At 35.7% G+C, this 16864-nt stretch overlaps 2 long non-coding RNA genes across 2 annotated transcripts; one reads left to right on the forward strand and one right to left on the reverse strand.

Annotated features, from left to right (window-relative positions):
* Window positions 1-16: 16 nt before the first annotated feature.
* LOC125178176 lies at window positions 17-692 on the reverse strand. Its single transcript, XR_007156817.1, has 2 exons — window positions 463-692; window positions 17-146 (listed from the first exon to the last, which is right to left on the reverse strand). It is a non-coding gene; the product is annotated as an uncharacterized LOC125178176 (long non-coding RNA).
* Window positions 693-11813: 11121 nt separating this feature from the next.
* LOC108670102 lies at window positions 11814-12946 on the forward strand. The gene is made up of 2 exons (XR_001930703.2): window positions 11814-11908; window positions 12430-12946. It is a non-coding gene; the product is annotated as an uncharacterized LOC108670102 (long non-coding RNA).
* The last annotated feature ends 3918 nt before the right edge of the window (window positions 12947-16864 follow it).

Here is a 16864-nt window from a genome sequence, read left to right on the forward strand (position 1 = left end):
ACAATTTATAAATGAATATAAAGATAAACAGTCTTCATTTCTTTGACTTCGTAACAAATTAATGATGAATGAAGCTACGCGTATACGGTGTCAACAAAGAGTACAAATGCCCGACGCCCGTGCTGGGTTCAGATCATCCATAGTACCTGTGGAGGACAGAATTACTTCTGTTATGTTCGGTAGCAACAAATATTATTGTGCATTGCTTAAAATGGAAGAGTAGCGAGTCCCCTTCGTTGAAAAATATTTAAACTCGACCCTTTTGAGATTTTTTGAACTAGCTGATTATGATTTGGCATGAAAATTAATGAACATTAATGGATTAATATTAGTATTATGATGAGAGCTAATAACTGTCACTTGCTGTGTTAGACTACAATTAATATTGAAAAATTATAATCAACGTGACCTATATAATCGTATAAAAATTTAAAAAATTATCACCGTGACCTAAAATCTCACCCATATCCACCGTGACCTATACCAAATGAGATGCCAAAGAATGGGCGCTGGTATCCATATCCACCATAGCCTCCGTATCCACCATATCCAAGAAAGGGTCTGTATCCACCAAAGCCTCCATATCCACCGTAGCCATATCTGCGTCGGTGGTGTGGCCCAGGGTTGGCATCGGCGCCGGCGTAGGCGATGGGCCCGGCGGCCGCCAGGACTACGGCGCCCAGCACCAGCAGAAGAACTAACTGAGGTGGGCAAGAGCGGCTTTCAGTACTGGTTAAAAATATCTTATAGTTTCAATACAGTAAAGATTTCAGTATTGGTTCGTAATAGAGGAAAAATTTCAGTATAGGTTCGTAATATAGAAAAAAATCAGTATTGGTTCGCAATAGAGGAAAAAATTCAGTATTGGTTCGCATTAGAGGAAAAATATTCAGTATTGGTTCGCAATAGAGGAAAAAATTTCAGTATTGGATCGCAGTAGAGGAAAAAAAATTTCAGTATTGGTTAGGAATATCGGAAAAAGTTTCAGCATTTATCCATAATAGCGTAGAAAATTTGGGGTTGCATGTTATGGTCCGGCATTGCCTAATACCGGCATCACTTTCATCTGCCGAGCGGAAACCTGTTACTAAGTCGATTAACTTAACATGAGCTCAAGTACTTAGAGCCACAGGCCAGTACAGTCAGTCTTCACTGCATATACACCAGCATGCATATTCATCCCCACTTACACCAACTTTCCACCCAAATAAACCTTTTCGGACCTAACCTAGCCTCATTGGCTGCAGCAAGGTGGAAAGGCGGGGTAAGTGCGGAGGTAGGCGCGTGCAGGGGTGTAGATGCCGTGAAGAGTTAAAGACTTTACTGGCTGGAGCAGTGGCAGTGCAGGCACACAGCGCCTTTGTCTTAAATTCGTCGCGAAAGTGGTATAGCTTGCGGTGTTTCTAGCGTAGTCTGCGACTATGTAGCTCTGAGGCTGAGTTCAGCTGAGCATGTTTACACCGAACCGAAAAGTTTGAATAATAGGAGTGTTTGCTTCAAGGCTTATTCAAAGAGTTGGATTTGTGGCGGACGGCTGAATACCCGAAAATTTGAGTCTGTTCGTGATATCGTAAAAAGTTTCAGTATTGATTCGTGACATCGTAAAAAGTTTCAATATTGGTTTATAACATTGTAATAAGTTTTATTAGTGGTCCGTCAAATAGTGGAAAGCCAACAATTCACGTACAATTATTGTTTTATTTTTAGATTGCACTCCTATCAAAGAGGACTAAAAGATAAATTTTTGGTTACATTCAAATGTATGACTTTGCGTAACTTGAGCATGGGAAGTCCGTATTCAATTTTTAATTGAATGAATTTTATGTCAAATTAGAATCAAATTAGTTGAAATTTTAATGTTTTCGTAACATACAATACATTAACAATACAATAAAACGTTCAGTTGCTTATCATGATGTATTACATATAGCGTGCATTAATACATCATGATATTGATGCGTCATGATATAGCGTGCATTACTACATCGCTATATGTAATACATTGTATAACATATAGCGTGCATTTGTCCTTTTTAGCGCATTTTCTCATTTATGGAAAAAATGCACTATTGTGCTCGCCATGTCCATCTGTCTGTCTGTCTGTCTGTCCGTCCGTGACCTCAAGTTTTCGTCGACGAGAAAATGTTTCTCACTGCAGTGAGTACTGAGTTTTTTTTTTTTGTTTATGAACGGGTAACTTGTCTTTACACGGGGTTAGAGTAGTAATTTTGAGTTTGTACCCATGCGCTTTGGCTATCCTGAGGCACATCATTTCTTATATTTACACATTGGATTAAGAAGCTGCGGATATTGGAGTCGCAGCTCTAGCTGCCGGCATATCACGAGTGTAAATCGCGGTTTATTGTGTTTTAAACTTGAACAAAATCCTTAATTAATTTGAAGGAATTTCTCATTTTTATGTAGCCTAAATATAAAAACTGAATGCCATATTTATTTTTTATTTTCTTGATTTTCGAAATGAATAAAATATGCAGTACAACATTGCATACAAAATCGCTCAATTATTCTTGCTGTCGATTTATTTGAAAATAATCGAAAATGCAATTACAAAAATAAAATAGCCTCTACATGTAGAAGATAAATCCCAAAACTTACCACAATATTGTTCTCCATAATTTTCATTCGAGGAGTAGCTTGGAATTTACTAACATAAGCAACGAGTAAGTGTCTCTGCAGCGATGCTGGAGAATCTTTCTTTATATACCATCTCTCACCGGGATTTCCAGGGAGCATAGAAGCTGCAAACACTTCAATAATATGAAGCTGTCCAGTTGCCTAACTTCTAGCGGGGACCAGTTCTGCAACGGGTGCTAATCAAAGAGGCCTTGGAGTCCATAGATGCCCTAGCTGACGTTCTTGTCATAATTTTATGATATCATTTTTGAAAGATAAATTTAATTGGAAAGTTGATACTTTCCATTCAGAGCTTCTCTGCTTTCACGAAGTTTTATTTAATAATAATAACAATCAGTTATTTTGTTTCCATTAAATTCCCTACCAACGGATTTGTTTGGGAATGCTGCCGCCTCTGTGTCAGATGATGACATGTTGAACCAGCGGCTGCTCTAGTCAAGGTCAGCTCGGTTGCTGGGATTCTGTCTTGCGCCATTACTCGATAATCTTGCGTTTATTATTCAAGTTTGTCCACTATTGTCTAGCATCAGTACAATTTCGTCACTTTTGAACGTATTAAAACCAATATAAATTATAAGTAAATTTAATAATGAGGCAACCCAGAATTTAGAATTATTAATAAAAGAATCGCCTGCCCATATGTAAAATTTTTTTGACACTACCATGGTTTTTAAATCCCAAATAATCTTATTAGATGGAATCAGTCATATGTTATAATCAATCGCCTATCTCATCATTTTATGATTTCCTCGCCTATCTCATCATCATATCATTTTTTCACTGCATCATCCATTATTCTGATTTATTTTCAAGTTGTGGAAGCCTCCAAGGCGCCAAGGTGGAGGGCTCCCTGCACATGTATGTCGCTGTCATGAATTAATTTCATGATGAATCAATAATTAATTAAATCTGTACATTTGATATTCCTTCCCTGAAATTCTCCATCGTAATAGTAAAATTCAGATAGTAGGTTTAGGTTCATTTATTTAATAGGATGAATCCATAGAAAGACATGTTGATGCAATGAACCTTGTGTTTACTGTGTAACTATTTTATTGTTGGTTTACGGCTTCAGAAACTTTCGTTGAATAACAGTGGGCTGTCAACAATTTATTACACATTTTATAGTTGTTAAAGTTGATCAACAAAGTAACTTAGGTATATTTTTGCTAATATTTTAAGGCCAACTCTTTCATATGTGATACGAACTTTGCTGTGATTTGGCTCATATCTGAGGCCAATTTTTTTTAACAGCACGGACTTATGGGAAAGTATCTATAATAAAACAAGCTTGCATTATTCTAATTTAGAGTCTTCAGTGTTAAGGGCTCTCATGCCAAGCATAATTTAAAGTTGAGACAAATATTTGATACTTATTTTCGATTTAAATCCAAAGTATCGCAATGGCGTGGTGTGTGTTGCTCTACAAATGTCGTGGTTGAAGAGCGAGACAAAAAATGTACTGCCTAATAAATGGGCATTCTTTATGTTCACTTATGTTTACATATTTGTGTGTAACTTATTTGTGTGATCTTAATGTTCACTTGTGTTTACGCGAACGTTCGGTGTACGCCTATATATATTGGTGGTCGATCGTGCGATTGCCAATGCCATGGACACCAGGGTATAAACGTAGAGGAGGCTGAGGTATCCAGTAGCCTGCTAATATCCTCGAGATCAATGATGCTTGTCCCTGATTTTAGCAGTTATAATTATCTCTTAGCTTACTTTATGTTACAGCTTAAAAGTTAATCGAGTACATGGGCTGGTTATTTGTTCTTTATTATTCCTCAGTCCGATATTATATTCTTAAACCTCAATAGGCAATTTTTGGGACATAAACAAATATTTATATTTTTAAAGCCAATTAAAAAAACTTTGTAAAATTAATAATCGCACGTTACTAACATAACTTTGCGCATATGTCCATCAGATTTTTTATCAGGGCCTTTTTTGTAATTAATCTTAGTCTCGCTTTGTAACAGTTGATGTTTTCTGCCGACTCAAAAACTTTGAGAACTTGAGATCGTTAGAAATAGATATAATCAATGTGGAATATGAATTTACGCAAAGATGTTACAAAAAATTAGTGTTCTGCTCCTTTTCTATTATATGAGTAGAAAAGGATGAAAAATGAAGCAGAACGTCTTTGCCGGCGTTTTTGATGATTCTCAATGTGGCGGTACTTTTGAGTTCCTCTAATGAACCGCACCTGGAAATAAAAAAAGCACCAACAATTGAAATGAATTGTTTTGGATGTGCGTTACCTTCCATTAAAAACTATGATCACTTACGCTACATTGTCAGCTTCAATCATGTATATTAACAAAAGATAAGTTTTCTTCCCTCAAGGAATCTACTCAAGAACATCACACGAATCGGCGACACCCCAGAAGCGGCCTAATGGAGTATACGTATGTATTAATGAAGTTAACTTGGCTAAGTGGCATAGGTGAAGTAAAGGCATCAAAGTAAATGGCTTTACGATGCACATGACTGCTTACTGCTTACGAGTTCAGCGTTCATTTCTATATTTTCAGCGTTTAATGTCAATATGTTAATGCTGCCATTTTAATATTGTATAGCATAATAAAGATATCAGTTTTGATAGAGATTAAATTTAGATGAAACCTTACCAACATTCAAGATGTTCTTATCCAATTACAAAACCACCGATACCCGCGCGAATGCTAAGGCCTCCATCTCCACCGGATTTAAAGCCTCCATCTCCACCGGATTTAATGCCTTCATCTCCACCGGATTTAATGCCTCCATGTCCACGGGATTTACCGTGAATACCGTGGCTTCTATCGCCAGAGCCACGGCGCTCAGCACCAGCAGCACCACCAGCTGTAGGTTAGCAAGAGCAGCTCCAGCTCTTAAACAAGTCATTTCATTTTGATAAAAGATTTTTTGTGAAATTTAATATAACTTTTTAGTTTTCAGAAATTAGAGTTCATATTAAATAAGAATGAATGAGTTTGTTGCTGTTTTGTTTTAGTGAAAAGCCATTTAACCACAGCAGAGGCAATCTGAACTGAGGTTGTCGTTCTTCCTGCATAGCGGCAGCACAAGCCGTTGTCAGTGGCATGAAATGAAGAGCTTTGCTTGTTGGTTTTTGAATTATGTTCTTAATAGATAAACTAATTTCATAAGTAATTTATTTCAGATAATTTTAGGTTGAAAACATATATTAGTTATAATATCTTTGATTATGAATGTCATTTAGAATCATGTTCAATTTTTTGCTCACATAAGCATTATACCTATCACTAATGCATCTATGCCAAAACTAAACTTTTAAGAAGATCTGAAAATATGTTAAACAAACTAATGAATCTACATATTAATTTCCCGTGAATTTTTCTTTATTAGGACATGAAATGAAACGGTATGCATCAAAATAAATATCGCATCATCTCAAGGTAGAACTGACCGCAAATTTGTTCTTCATATTTAGTGTAGCGAAAAAAATTCTCGCGAGACTACCATGCAGGAACGACGCGTGCGATGTAACAATGCTGCTTCTGCCGTACTGAGTGTACGAGCTTCAGGTTCTTCCTTTTATACTTGATTAATATTGGGAAATCAACGGAATAATTAATAAGACGAGTAATCATCGCTCCTAAAATACAATTTCTGGAGGTAACTGGAGTAGGTATATATAGAAGATGACAATGTTAAAGACGTCACCATTGTCTAGACCATTTAATTTCGTCACTCTTGAACGTATAATAAGCAATATAAAATTTAGTCAACGAAGCTTGAATTTTAATAATTATAACTAAATTTAATGATGAGGCAACCAGAATTTAAAATTAATAAAAAATTCGCCATATTAAGAATTTTTTTAACTTCTTGGATTTTAAATCCCCTAATAATCTTAGATGAAACCAATCATATGTTATAATCAATCGACTATCTCATCATTTTATGTATAATTTTTTCACTATATTCTCTTTTATGCGAATTTATTTTATTAATTAAATTATTGAAATTGAAATTATATTTAATTTCATAAATTAATTAAAAAAATCTTTAAATTTGATATTCCTCCCTGAAATTCTCTTCTTGTGATAATAAAATTCATGTAGGTTAACGTTTATTTATTTAATATGATGAATATATTGAAAATCTGTGTTTACCCTATGAACTTTGAGTTTACTGTGTTATTATTTAATTGTTCGTTAACGACTTCAGAAATTACTGTAGGTAGTTCAATGATTCAATAACTACATAATTACAGAATTCTGTAGTTGATCATTAAAGCAAAGTTGATCTTGAAAAAGTTAAGTTGACAACAAAAGTAGCCTAAGTATATTTTGCTAATATTTTAAGACCAACTTTTTCATGTGTGAAACGAACTTCGCTGTGATTTGGCTCATATCAGAGACGATTTTTTTTAACAGCCCGGACTTGTGGGAAAATTTCTAAAATGAAACAACCATGCATTATTCTAATTTCGAGTCTTCAGTGATAAGGGCTCTCATGTCAAGCATAATATAAAGTTGTCACAAATATTTGCTACTTATTTTCGATCTAAATACAAAGTATCGCAATGGCGTTGTATGGGTTGCTTTACAAATGTCGTGGTTGAAGAGCAAGACAAAAATGAATTTCCTAATAAATGGGCATTTCTAATGTCCACTTGTGTTTACGAACGTTCGGTGTACGCCTATAGATATTAGTGGTCGATCGTGCGACAGCCAATGAGCAATAATAATGAACAAATAACAAACCGATCAATAGCTGTAACATAAATCAAGCTGTAATTTTTTTAAGCTTTAACACAAAGAAAGTAAGCTATAGTTTTTTTAAACTGTAACATAAAGTAAGCTGTAATTTTTTTAAGCTGTAACATAAAGTAAGCTGCAATTTTTTTAAGCTTTAACATAAAGTAAGCTGTAGTTTTTTTAAGATGTAACATTAAGTAAGCTGTAATTTTTTAAGCTTTAACATAAAGTAAGCTGTAATTTTTTTAAGCTTTAACATAAAGGAACTGTAATTTTTATTTACCACGTTTTTCTTAGCTCGCTTTCGTGTCTGTGATGATCAAATCTTGCAATCGATATTTCACCAACTTTCCCATTAGCTAGCGCTCTGAATCTTTTAGGGAAGCTCAGCTCCCGATAACAATACAATAATCAAAAATTTGTTGCAGTTTTCCAGGCGTATAAACTCTAAAGGAACTCACAAGCATGGGTTGGAACCTTTAATGCACGTCATCCTCGAGAGGATATTCGTGTTTAGACTGCGTATATCGATGATACACGCCCCACGTTTTTCGTTTTAGATGTTGTAAAATATTTTAACTGAAATACAAAAGACCAAGAGAATGAAAGCAAACAGAGATCAGTAGCTGCCGAAAAATTATTTTCTACTTTTGAGTCCACATGAAAAACGTGGTCTATAAAAATTTTTTTTATACATTTTATTTTAAGCTTTAACATAGCGTAATCTTTAGTTTTTTTTAAACTGCCACACAATAGCGTAGAGAGAAAATAATAGAGAAAAAGAGAAGAGAGAAAGAGAAAATAATAGCGTAGCTAAAATCAGGGACAAGCCAACATTGATGTCGAGGATATTAGCAGGCTACTGGATACCTCACCCTCTACTTTCATACCCATCGTACGGTGGCCATACTTTATATTAAAGCTTAAAAATCAATCGAGTACATGGGTTTGTTTTTTGTTCATTATAGTTCCTCAGTTTGGAGTTGTCTTCTAAGACCTTAATAGGCAATTTTTGTGCCGTAAATGAAATTCATATTATGAAGCCGATTAAGAGCTTTGGTAAATTAATAATCCTTCGTTACTAGCATAAATTTGAGCATATATCCATCAGATGTTTTATCAGGAGATCTTTTGAAGTTAATCTTAGTCGTCACGTTGTAGCTAACAGTTATTGTTCTCTGCATTCCCAAAAATTTTGGAAAAATGTTTCGAAATTGTAATTGGGATCGTTAGATATATATCTGATCAATTTGGAGTATGAATTTAATCAGAGATTTTACAAAAAAATTAGTGTCTATGCTCCTTTTCTAGTAGGAGTAGGAAAAGGATGAAATAATATGCGTTTAAAAATTAATTTTTATAAACAACACTTCTAAAGAATTAAGTGACTCCGATGTTACACATGTAAAATGAATTTCTAATTTCATTTTGAAATATTAAAAAAATTAATTTAAAAAATTTTTATATATAAAAGATAAATTTCAAAAACTATTTATTCTGTCAATTGTTTTATGCATTGTCTCCGACTTTACGCAAGTGAGAAAATTTTTCTGATCGATTTTACAGGTAGAAGTTTGTCAAATATTGATTATAATATTTGTAGCAGACAAGAAGTGAAATTAAAGAGAAGTGTTGTAAAATGAAGCAGAACGTAATTTCCTGCGTTAGTAATGAGTCTCACTGTGGCGGTAATTTCAGTTCCCCTTATGAATCGCACCTAGAAAGAAAAAAATTAAATTAAAATGAATTGTAACAGGTGTGCGCCCCACCTTCCTCTAAAGACCAGGAGCACTTACGCTTCAATTATTTATGATCAAAAATTAAGTTTTTCTACATCCAGGAATCGACTTAAGAACATCGCAGGTATCGGCGACAGGCCAGAAGTGGCCTAATCTTCAGCGCTGGCCCAACAATGGAGTATATGCTACATATATTAATGAAGTTAATTAGGCTAAGTGGCAAAAGTATATTAAAGGCATCACAGTAAGCGTCTTTATGATATACATGGCTACTTATTGCTTACCAATTCAGCGTTCATTTTCGCTTTCCAGCGTTCAATTTCAATATGTGAATGCTGTCGTTTTAATATTGTACAGCATATTAAAGAAATCATTGAGTTAGAGATTAAATGTAGATGAAACCTCACCTATATTCAAGATGTTCTCATCAAAAGACGATACCCGGTAGGAACGGTGGCCTTATGCCTCCATATCCACCGGCTATACCGTAAATATTGAATCCATATCCTCCGTAGCCTTTTCCATATCCACCGTAGCCTCCATATCCACCGTAACCGCCGTATCCACCGTATCCTCCGTATCCACCATATCCTCCATAACCTCCCCCATATCCACCACCGTAGCCGTATCCATGGTGAGGCTCAGGGTCGGCGTAGGCGATGGGCCCGGCGGATCGCCAGAGCCACGGCGCTCAGCACCAGCAGCACCACCAGCTGTAGGTTAGCAAGAGCAGCTCCAGCTCTTAAACAAGTCATTTCATTTTGATAACTGAATATATTTTTTTAATTCTCAGAAATTAGTTTCATAATAAATAAGAATGAATGAATTTGTAAGCCTTTTGTTTTCATGAACACCCATCTAAACGCAGCAGAAGTGAAGCAGCCTGAACTGAGGTCGAGTCATTGATTGCCATTCTTCCTGCATAGCGGCAGCACAAGCCGTAAGCAGTGGCATGAAATGATCGAAGAGCTTCGCGTGTTGGTTTTTGATTTGTTTTCTCTATAGATAATTTAATTTTGGAAGTTATTTCTTTCAGGTAATTTTAGGTTGAAAAGGGATATTATTTTTAATATCGTTCAATATGAATGTCATTTGATATCATGCACAAATTCTTTGTTTTTGCTTCTATAAACATTATCTTCACTTATAGTTTCTATATCAAAACTAATCTAGTATAAAGATCTGAAAATATATTAAAAGAACTAACGGATCTATATATTAATTTCCAAAGAATTTTCCTTTATTAGGACATGAAATGAAACGGTATATTTCAGAAGAGATATCGCATCGTCTCAACGTAGAACTGACCGCAAGTTTGTTCTTCATATTTAGTGTAGCGAAGTAATTCTTGCGAGACTACTAGAAACAACACGAGCGATGTAACAATGTTCTGCCGTACTGAGTGCACGAGCTTTGAGCTCTTCGTTTATACTTGATTACTATTAGGAAATCAACGGAATAATTTATAAGACGAGTAATTATCACTCTAATATACAATTTCTGATGGTGACTGGAGTAGAATATGACAGTGTAAAAGATGTTACCTTCAATTAATGCAGAGGCACATGACGATAGCCGGGTGCCCAGATTTGTTACAGTGATAGAAGTGACAACCTCAGGCTTTATTATTTAATAGAAATTATTTACCGTAACAAATAACAAATTAAAATTAGTAAAATCGAGTACTTGCAATGTAAGTCACTGACAAAAAATATAGATATAAAAAAATCAGATGTGCGATTTCAGCAGAAACCCCACGATCAAGAAGTGAATAATAAATATTCTTGAGTAGAACTTACGGAAATATTTATCGAGAAGATAACCATGCACGGCTGCTGTGGTGCTGCCTGGTAGTGTTCCTCATCGTCGTTCCATCACTTTATTACTACCTCCAAATTTCGGACAGTTGGTTGAATTTAATGTATAATCTCGCAATCCAGAGATGAAAGTTAAGCAACAACTTGAACAATATCTTCGAATGAATGAATGAATTAATGAATATAATAATATTGAACGAATGAAAACTCAATATCATAGAATGAATGGAACTTTTTGTTTTAAATGCTACCCACGAAAATGTTCGTCAATATAGTGAAGATAATTGCGACGGATATTCGGCTATTCACATTGCCGGATTTGTTTTCAATGGCTTATGAGTATAGTGTTCGGAGCCAGAGCGTTCTGCATAATTCAATTTGAAATAGAAGAATAGTGCACAATAAAACTGTATACATTGTTATTAATTTATGTAAGTATTCTTCGTTGTTTTGCTACAAATGACACTTCTCATGAGAACTAATTAACTTCATGTTTACGTAGTTGTATTCTGTTTCAGAATATCGTGTTTTTGTTCGAATTGTGGCTCAGGTAAAGTCCTCATAACCTACAATCAAAACTTTATCAATGAGAAAACATTACGACACACCAATTAGTTTTCGAATGTGACTCCAGGAAGATTGTTCTGGAGCTCGCATCCGTACCCTAATGACCCATATGTCAATGCAGTTTGTCGATTCAACAATCGAGCGCAACTTCTTTATGTTACTCCATCAGGAAGTCTCCGATATATTTGTACGCTTTTGGCTTAGTCGTTCACTAGAATTCCCCTTATTAATTAGAATATATTAAAATTATTAAGGTATATAAAGGGGAAGTGTGAAGCGTTTCTCTCCCAGATTCGTGCTTGTGGATTCTCAGAGTGGATCTGCAGCTCATCGTCGCTCTGCCACGACTCCTACGAAATCCTTCAACGCGCTGGACAAAATGAGAACAGGACTGGTGGTAAGTCTTTTATTTTTTTCTGAAGACATTGTAATAAAGTTAATCATTTATTTTATCGCGGTTTACTATTCCGAACCGCTATTAGACTTTGAATTTAGTGATCTGTGTTAATACAAAATTTTGTAACATTTGTAATAAGGTGGATAGTTACTGATGCAAATTTCCATTTTGCATCGATGGAAAATGATGCTAGTTATTGTTTTGCATCGTTTTCCTTTTGTTATTTAACTGTAATCAATAAGTGTATAACAAACGCAATTATTCATGTATTCTGTTATTATTATTCTGTTATTATTTATTATTATTCCTGTTATTATTCATTGCTTTAGTTATTAATGCGAACAAAGTGAACATTTAAATTGAGTTCTAGACTCAAATGGGCGGAAATATGTTCATAATATGTGGAATAGATACGTGAATTATACAAAGGAAACTTAGTACGTAGTAATTTATGAAGCTTTTCCGTAGTATCATATAATGATGTATATATTTACCTTCAAGCCCCTCCCACCCACTTTCAGCTGGTCTTCCTGCTGGTCCTGAGCGCCATGGCCCTGACCGCCGCCGAGCCCATCGCCGACCCCAACCCTGAGCCCCAGTTTGGTAGACCCGGTCCCTTTGGTCCCTTCCGCCCACAGTGTCCCCGACGTCATTGTTGGAGGCGTGGACGCTGTAGGAGGTGCCGTTAAATGTAATCCATCAGACCCGTACACTGCGATGGTTCTCATTGCTATGTGACTGTCTGCTGCCACGAACTGGGACAAAATTGTATAGGTTATGGGGACCTCGTTAACAAAGGGTTGCAATGCACGCAACCGGTTGATCAACCGCTTGCGTGCAGCTGTTCGGCATTTGTAGCGAGAACGTTCCTAGTCAACCAAAACGTTAATATGATTGTGTTGGTTATATGAATTTATCGTCACAATATCTTATAAGATTGATCTGTTTACTTTACTATAGTAATTTCAGCTGTAGACGGACACAAGAATCTGGAGTGTGGGAAATTTTCTGCAACCAAATATATTATTGTACTATGGTTGATTTTCTTAACATCAATTCATTTATTATCATTGCTACCTGTTCTTCAAGCATTAGACTTTTCAATTAAACAACGTCTCTGAACATTCAGTTATTGACTGGAACACACCCCGAAAATATAAGAATTAAACTATTCCATTCCTCTGCTCTATCAACGCTTCGCCCACGTCAAAGACGAGGACGAAGGACGCTTTTCATTTCCTCCGTCAAGTTAAAAGCTGCTTCAAGGGTTAATCGCCACGCTGGTTTGGCTAACTGCTATAACGAACTACTATAACGAACATCTATATACTATATCTATGTAACTGCTATAACTATCGAACATCTTCATGCTGTGGATGTAGTTCTTAAGTATCTCATACGAGTGTCTGCATCGCATCACATTTTTCGGTGCTTTTGTCATTTTGCAAAAAAATTATTATTTATCGTGGGCCTCAGCCAGAATTGTAATTATGTAATAAAGTCATTAACTTTTTCTCCTCTAGTTATTTAGAATTGTTGAGCTCATCATAAAACTATTTTGGCCTACAATACTTTTCCCAATATTGACAAATTTCGACTAATCCAAAGTGGATCCAGTCAGAAATTTGGGTACAAGTAAAGTAAACCAGCGTGAATAGTTATACTTCAGAGAGGGGAAATAAATTAATTATAGTGCGATTGCGACACATAACACTGACATGCCTCGCAACGATGCTCTGCAATAATGCGTCCTATGCCTAATAAAACATGCAGTACGCGACCTCGGTGATATACAACGGAGTTACAAATATGTGGCGTCGGTGAACACTTTTAAGAATGCATATCGCCCTTGCATGATGAAGTTGTCTGCTTGATGTACTGGTAAGGCTGGTTGCGTTGTGATGAAGTTGTCTGCATGATGTACTGGTAAGGCAGGTTGCGTTGTGATGAAGTTGTCTGCTCGATGGTTGCGTTGAATTTAGGTAGAGTAGATTACGTGCCCATTTTACACGTGAAAGATGAATAAATCGAACAACTACCGACATATCGACAATCCGATATAACCAGAAATATAAATGAGAGTTTCTATCTTAACAGATGCGAATCCAATGCTTGCAGGAGCTTCAGATTTAGGATCGAAATGCCTGAAGGGACTTGTCTCTTCTTTTGGGAGTAATGAGCAAATTGGAAGATTATATATATAGTAGCCGAGACAGCATAGTCGACAATTATACATGAAGCGAAGTCATTTAGAGGAGTCACTAATTGTGACTGGGAGCGAACCAAAGAATTTTTAAACTGCAAAACAGATAAACCTATAAAATCATTGGTCAGAAAGCACTTCAATAATGGTAGAGAAACCAGTGCGGCAGCGTATTTATTACGTAAAAACACACGGCCTTCCAACGGTCTTTCAAAAATATTGCGCGTCGCACAGACGAATTCCGATGCTGAGCGACAGAAGTCGTGAGGAGAACAACGATGAAGCTTGGATGCGCAGTACTGAATGTATCAACAAAACTTCATCACTTAGATCACAAAATCGATGCTATGCAGGAATCTATAAAGGTTGTTTGTTAGATGAGGAATTGTGTATCTATTGTATTACTATGAGAACGTTATAATAAGGACTCTTTGGTGCGCCCGCATAAGTCGATTCAGGCGTTGGTCAAAAATTCAATAAATTTTCTGAAAGTTTAATTTGCTTCTCTACCTTTAACTATACGATACGATTGTGCGAAATTATTCATACCACTTGATACTAAGATTGAATGTCATTTACTAAGATTGAATTCATTATTTACCGAGATAAATTCAATATTTACTGAGATAAAATTCAGTATTTTCTGAGGTAAAATTCAATATTTACTGAGAGGAAATTCAATATTTTCGGAGATAAAATTCAATATATACTGCGATAAAATTCGATATTTTCGGAGATAAAATTCAATATTTTCGGAGGTAAATTTAATATTTACTGAGATACAATTCAATATTTTCTGAGATGGAATTAAATATTTACTGGAGTTAAATCATTTGCTTTTCGAGAATTAAGTCTTTACATTTCAACTTGATGGATTTACCAATTATTCTGTTTTTTGTCACTTGATTAAAAAAAAACATGATTGTTTTGTGTCACTTGATTTTTTAGATTGAAACTTCGCCTATGAAATTATTATCTGATTATTGACATTTCTCTGCAATTCGATCTAGGTCTTGTGTGACTTGTATATTTCGGCGCACTTGTGTATATCGCTTGTATAATATCCTTTACATCGCTTTGTAAAATTTTAGTTTCTTGCAGCATGCATGGACGCTTCACTTGAGCGGAAGACTGGAATCTTTAACCGCAAAACGAAACGCTTGGCCTGAAGGCGAATATCCTATTGCACGAAACGCTTTTGACGAGCTACAAAAGTATTGTCTCGAGGTGAGGCGAAACTTGGAAGCCGTCAAATTTTGGGAAAAGAAAATCACCAACGCGCTTGTTTAAGATAAATGTAAGGTGGAAAGAATGAATGCTGAAATAGACGCGCAGCTTGTGAACTATACCAATGAGATTTAAGATTAAATGCTCTGTATAATGAAACCAATTGCCTGGTGGCAACCCAACTGCTCCGTCTTATTTGATTTGCTATTGTATTATAACGCCTCATGACGCGGTCCAGCCATTTATTTTTGGTTGGCTCTTGATTTTAGTGATATGAGACCGTCACGGCTCTATGAATCCAAATTGAAGATTTCAAATTTCAAGTCAAAGTTAAAGGCACTAATACAATACATTTTCTCTAAGTCAAATTTGCTTTACTGCCTTTAACTATGATACAATTGTATGAAATTATTCATTTATAAACCTGTGTGTTATATTTTTTAATTTAATCATTAATTATGATATATTATATAATGATATACGTATCGAATTCTCATATGGAAGACTTGCTTGTCACGCACACGACAGTGCAGGCATCAGCACTCGCGATAAATGTACCGATTGATCTCAATTGTATTTGATGAAAGGAACCGAAAATTTCATAGAAAATATTAAAAAATTTTATTATAAAAGTCGTTATAAAATTAACAGTAAATAAAAGCCTTGCTTAAATCCATCCTGCCCTCAACCGCCGATTCTGTTGCCAGAACGAAACCGTGGAAAACCATATTCGGCATCCATATCTACCGCACTTCTTTCTTCCTGAACTTCACTTCTTCCACGAGACTCCCGGGACCCAAAGAAGCGTCGGTGAGCTTTGTGTTTGGCGTGGAAGTACGGGACGGGTCCTGAGGCGGCCAGGACCATGGCGCACAGCAACAGCAGGAGGATGAGCTGCAGGTGGACAAGAGAGGATTATTCGCTATCAATGTTTATGGTATTTGATTAAACTATTTTTTTGTTATGAACGAAGAATTTGTATTACTGTTTCATATTTGTATTGATGCCCTTATATGCCATTGCCTTTTGATACCTAGCAGTTGCTCCTACAGTTACATAACAGTTGCTCTCAAGCAGTTGCTCTTACATGTTGATGCCCATACCTTTTGTCGGCTATGAAACTTGGACAATTCAAGCATATAAAAATCATACGCGAATACATGTTCCCATTCAAAGTATAAAGATGTTGCTAGAACATTAATTGAAGATGTCTCTGAGACTGAATAATTATTTATCCTTTATCCACCATAGTAAAGATCCATCAGGTAGTCATCCTATAAATCTTATTATTACTCTCGGTTTAACCAGTTTAGGTTAACAAAAATTTGATTCCGAGCTATAACACGTAAACTGTCACCTGGATTTGGATTTTTCCGATTCAGGAACCTGACTCTTTTCATAAATCGGCATCGATCAGATTTTTGATAGTTATTTGTCCGTTGTTGGGACGTAATAGTGAAGCTAAACTGGCCCGACTAACTGCGCCATAAAAGCTATACTGGCCCGACTAACTGCGCCATTAAAGC

The sequence above is a fragment of the Hyalella azteca genome, unplaced genomic scaffold (assembly GCF_000764305.2).
Source record: "Hyalella azteca isolate HAZT.00-mixed unplaced genomic scaffold, Hazt_2.0.2 contig1016, whole genome shotgun sequence".
NCBI classification, from domain to species: domain Eukaryota; kingdom Metazoa; phylum Arthropoda; class Malacostraca; order Amphipoda; family Hyalellidae; genus Hyalella; species Hyalella azteca.